The 5,753-nt window shown below is 41.3% G+C and overlaps 1 non-coding gene across 1 annotated transcript; it reads right to left on the bottom strand.

Annotated features, from left to right (window-relative positions):
• Positions 1–1,762: 1,762 nt before the first annotated feature.
• Positions 1,763–1,881, bottom strand: LOC111729686. Its single transcript, XR_002776324.1, has one exon. It is a non-coding gene; the product is annotated as a 5S ribosomal RNA (ribosomal RNA).
• Positions 1,882–5,753: the final 3,872 nt, after the last annotated feature.

The following is a 5,753-nucleotide window of genomic DNA, read 5'->3' as shown; positions in this document are numbered from 1 at the left end:
GGATGTGAACTCTTCGGCGTCTGAAGAGCAAATGGCGGGGAGTGCGTTCTGTAGTCCGTCAAGTACTCTCCACGCGCGGATCCCTCCGCGTGCCGTTCGCTGCCGTGCACCGTTCTCTCCGCTGCGTGGCTCCTTCCGCTGCGGCTTCCTCAACTGCGGCTTCTTCCGCGCGCGCGCGCACCCGCGCGCGACTCCGTCCCGTGTCTCCCTCCGCGTGCCCATTTCAATGAATTTTGAACATTTCTCATTTGTATATTGGACATTATTCGGAAAAATTTCTTTATAACTTCCTCGTGCTATTAATTCAAAGAGGACTGCCTCCGTAAGTGGGTCCAGGGTCTACTTTTGGGGTGATCAAAAAGTTATGAAAGACGGTGTGGTTGCACAACGTGATGAAAGAAGTAAAGGGGCAACTGACGCACACACTTTAAAATAGTTACAATGGCGACGTTTGTTTTGCGTGTTTCATCAGTCTTAAAAAAGCCACACTGGAATTTTACAGTTTGTGGGTCCTCATATCCCATAGCAGCCCAGCCTCCAAGTCGGCTCCTCAGCAGATGAGAAGGCTGAGGGTTCCGAGACAGTATGGTGTCTCTGTGCTGACCTCCTCTTCCTAGAACCTTCTCTGTGGCAAGACCCCTGGGACTGTTTAGGTGGCAGTAGCCCAACGCTAGCCCAAAATTCTCTCAATTTTGAGCCTAAGTGAGGGGACTCCTTGACATTCTGGGTGAAAGTCCCCATCTTCAAGGCCACTCTGACTTCGAGATGGTCTACCAAGAATCGGCAGGGCTCCCAGTGGCACTATCTCCACGACACTATACCCTAACTTCAACCCCTGGCGAACATCGTCAAAACTGCTGAGCTCCTGAGAGCCCCAAGTGTCCCTGAATGCGGTTAGGTGTCCACGTTCTTGTCTGGTTAATGGGTTCGTGCATTGAAATTTTCATCGATACTACTAATGTCTCAAGAATAACCCCGCCCCTATGTGTGTTCCTACTTGCTGTGTACATGAGTACTCATTTCCCCACATCCTCACCTACGCTGGATATTGTTAGCCTTTTTAATGCGCGGCATCCTGGTGGATGAGAAAATCGTATTTAATCATTGCTTTGATTTACGTTTCCCCAAGTTCCTTGCACATTTATCATACATTTATTGCCATTCGTAGTTCGTCCTTTCTGAATTGGCTATTGCTATCCCTCACTGTTTTTGTATTGGATTATTTCTTTTTAGCTTCTCAATTTGTAGGACTTATCTGTATATTATGTTAGACTTTTACCTATTAGAGATATTGCAATTTTTTTCTCAATCTGCTGCTTTTAACAAAAATGTTAACAGATCCTTAATTTTTAAGAAGCAGCAGGTGTTTGAACCAAAACCTAAGTGTTGCTTCTTTTTAAGCTTCATGCTTTTTTCTCCATAAGAATGTATTAAACACTTTTATGTTTTATGGCATTTTGGTTTAAATCTTGTTTAGAAAGGTCTTCTGTACACAAAGCTTATTTTAAATATCCTATTATATCATTTTAATACTTTTACAGTTTCATTTTTATGTTTAGTTCTTTATTCTGTCTTGACTTTATTGTCGTGTATATGGAAACACTCTACCTTAATTTTATTCAAATAACCAGTTGTCTCGAGACCACATTTATTAATATTTTTCAAAAATTTCTTAACTTTTTTTGTGCATTTTTTCTTCCAAACAAATTTTGAAATAGCTATTTTAAGATTCATAAGACATTCCTGTCAGATTTTTTTTTAATGCCTCCAGCTCCTGGTCTTCCTGGGTGGTCTCCCATCCAAGTACTAACCAGGCCCGACCCTGCTTAGTTTCCAAGATCAGACGGGATTGGGCATATTCAGGGCGGTATGGCCATAGACCCCATTAGATTTTTAATTGGGGTTTCATTGAATTTTTAGGTCAATATGTAGAAAGCCGACATATACATAATATTGAGTCTTCTCAAGAACATGGCAGATGGCCATTGCTAATCACATCTTATTGACATTCTATTTTATATTTTCTATTTATCATGGTGCCTCGTTTCTTTTCCTTCCTTCTTTCTTTCCTGTTTTGGGATTAATCAAGTTCCATTTTTTGTATCCTCTTCGTTATTTGGATGTTATGTATCTGGCCTTTTCCTTTAATTTTTCCACCAACATTCTTCTCTCAATTTTGAGTGTTCTGGGATATCTGCAAAATTCCCCAACACGACAAGTCATTAACAAACTTTAATTTTCCCTATTTCCTTTTTAAACCATTATTTAGTTCCTTCACTTATCAATGGCGTATATGAACATACTTTAAAGCAGGAGTCAGCATACTTTTTCTATAAAGGGCCAGATAATAAATATCTGAGGCCACATGTTCTCTGTTGCAGCTACTCTGCTTGGCCGTTGTGATGGTTCAAGTGCAACCAGGGACGATATGTAAATGAATGAGAGTGGCTATGTGCCAATCACACTTTGTTTATGGACCCTGAAATTTGAATCTCATGTAATTTTCACATGTCGCAAAATCTTTTTCTGATTTGTTCCATCACTTAAAAGTGTAAAAACCACGCTTAGCTCACACCTGTATAAAACCAGGCCACAGTTTGCCAGCCACTGGTCCAAAGAGTTAAATGGTTCTACAAGTTTCGTGACAAAAAAAATAGCAATCCCTGGCTTCCACCCACCCACCCAATCATCCACTCTCCAGAACTGACCACTCTCCACCCTTTTAGCTATTTCTTATGGCATTTACCTCCGGTTCTCTAAATAAATTGTTTATAGTGCAATTTTTTTGTTTTTCTTTTTTTTTTAATATATATATCTTAGGAATTATCAAATGACTTCTCACTATAAAGGACGGTGATATAGCTCTTTCACCCTTGCCCCCCCTCCCCAGTCCTTCCAGTACAGTATACAATGATTTGGGTTAGATCACTCCTTGGTGTTCACATTATCAAGTCCATGGGAACACTGGTCACAACTGAGTAATTACTCTGATGACGTTTCCTTTCTCTTTCAACGCTTTGTTTTCTTTAGAGTTAACATTATCTCCCCCAATCCCTGTGTTGCTTGTTCTCTGATATGTATTCATAGGTCAGTACTCCCACCAACTATCTACATCTCCTCTGCAGCTGCTCAGAGATGCCTGGCATTTCATTCCATTGGCGCTCTCTCTCCTGGAGCATTTTGACTTGCCCTCCAGGCCCTCTGTCCAGCTGCCAGGCTGGGCTCCACTGCCATCATCCTGGAGGTTGCATTTGCCTCTCTTTTGGCTTGGGGCCCTTGCTTCATACATCTCATCTCTACCCCTTAGGTTCCTCTCTGGCTTTGTTGGCATACCTTCTCTAGTAGTTTCCAGAGAAAGAATGCCGAAGAGGTAAACTATTTGAGAACTTTCATGTCAGAAAATGTCTTTATTCTAACCTTACAATGGACAGTTTGGGTGCACAATTCTAGGTTGAAAAATCATCTCCCCACCCGCCCAAATTTGTTGTGTTCTAGGTCCCATTGCTTTGCCGAAAAGTTTGAAGACATTCTGACTCCTGATTTTGAATGTTTGAATGTGACTTATTTTTTTCTCTCTCTGACAGTTATTCTCTTGGCACATTGAAAATCGTTACTCAGCTCTCTTCTGGATTTCATTGATGCCACTGAGAAGTCAGCTCTCAGTCTAAAAGTCATGGTTTTAAAGATAATCAGATTTTAAAATCTGGCTGTTTTTAAGATCTCGTGTCTAGGTATAGATCTATTTCTGTTCTTCCTGTTTGGATTAAGTAGGCTTCTTGAATTATGGATTTGTGTCTTTCATCAGTTCTGGAAAGTTCTTAGTGATTATCTCTTTAAATCTTGCCACTGCCACATTCTGTCTTCTCTCTCTGGGATAGCAATTAGATTTTTTTTCTTAGGCTTTTTAACTCTATCTTCCATGTCGTCTATTTTTCATTGTTTTTCAAATTTTCTCTCTTTGTGCCTCCGTGCCATATTCTAGATGCTTTCTTTACAATTTACTAATTCTTTCTCCAGCCATTTCTAACCTGCTAATAAATTCATCTATTGAACATTTTAAAACTTTTAATTGTGGAATCCAGCATACATACATAAAGGTATAGAAAACATCAACATACAGTTTAGGAAGTGATGATAAGGTGAACACACATTTAACTACAAGTCAAGTCAAGCACCCTGGCCTCCACGTGTCTCTCTCAATCCCCGTCCCCTTCTCCCACCCTAGTGGGAACCGTTATCCTGACATTTATGCGACCAATGCACATGCTTTTCTTTACGGCTTTACTGCCTGTGTATGCATCCCTAAACAGCATCATTTTATTTTGCCTGCTTTTGAACTTTATACGAACGGAACCCTGTATAGTATGGCTTCTTCTGTGTTTGGTTTCTTTTGTTCAACATTACACTCACTCATTCATGTTTCAAGGCTGTGGTTCATTTTCAATGCTGTATAGTAGTATATTGTCGACTATATTACAGTTCGCTTACACATTCTGCTATCGATGGACGGGTGCATTGTTTCTAGCCATTGGTTATTGGGAACATTAGTGTGTCTGTCTCCCAAGGACACACCCAGGAGTGCAATTGCTGGGCCATTCGGTATGCGTGATTTCAGCTTTACGATCTTACCGGATGCTTTTCCAAAGTGCTTGTACCCATTGCGCTCCCACAAGGAGTGACTGAGAGTTCCTGTTGCTCTGTATCTTGGCCGACATTTATTGTCATTAGTCTAAGTTTTGCCAATCTGCTGGGTGCATAGTGGTATCACACTGTGTTTTTATTTTAATTCAGATATAATTTGCATATAATAAAATACACAGAACCAAGCCATCTATTGCAATATCATCTCTCCTGACTTGCCACTGAGAGAACATTTCCAGATCAAAACTGGTCACGCGGGCACTTTTAGTTAAAAAGTATATAAAAAAAAAACCCCACAGGATCTACCTGTTCTGACCCCGTTGACCCTCCTAGCTCATCACTGTCCACCCTGCCCTGGTCCACTATGTTCCAGCTATGCTGCTATGATCATCTTTATTTTAGACATCAGAAAACTGACCCTCCGATCAGTTTATTAACTTGCCCAAGGTCCCAGAGAGATAGAGTCAGGATTTGGACTCGGCTCTGTCTGGAAGGCAGTGTTCTTTCTGTTATCTTTTGCCATGTGAGAGACTCGTTTGGGTCACAATGGAATTTTCCACCTTGGAATATCAGCTCTGTGAGAGCAAGGAATGTGTCTGGCTTCTGTACCGCATGGTAGGCACTCAGGAAATGTGTGCTGAAGGAACGACCGGATGAAAGAGCAAGCCTGTTAGGATGCAAAGCTGTCTATCTACCTCCTCCATCTGCCTGGCAGTAGCAATACAGCAAGGTGTATGGCTTAATGTGACTTAGCTTATTTCATGCTTTACGAGAACAGTTCTTTATAAAATGAGACGTGCAGTTGCTAATTCTTGGAAGAGAAGAAGCCCAAGAACAGAAGGGGTAGGTGTAGAGAGGGGATTCTAGCCACCTGGGGGTCGTAATGAGGTACACCCATAGAGCAAAAATTCGGGTGCTGAAAAGGAGGGGAGAAGGGCCCAGAAGATGAAGTCGACTTCTCTGGTCTGTGTTGGGCTCATCTCAAATACATAAATCTTGCCTCTGTAAGTATCTGTGTATATGTCTGAGTATTTTTATAGAGTGAAGCAATAACGTGTTCAATTCTCCTATTCGCAGCTCACAGAAGTTCCCGTTTTGTGATTTGTTTCCTG

This window comes from Pteropus vampyrus, unplaced genomic scaffold (genome assembly GCF_000151845.1).
Source record: "Pteropus vampyrus isolate Shadow unplaced genomic scaffold, Pvam_2.0 Scaffold275, whole genome shotgun sequence".
NCBI lineage: Eukaryota > Metazoa > Chordata > Mammalia > Chiroptera > Pteropodidae > Pteropus > Pteropus vampyrus.
Note: the sequence above shows the minus strand (reverse complement) of the source record. Positions and strands in the feature narration are given on the sequence as shown.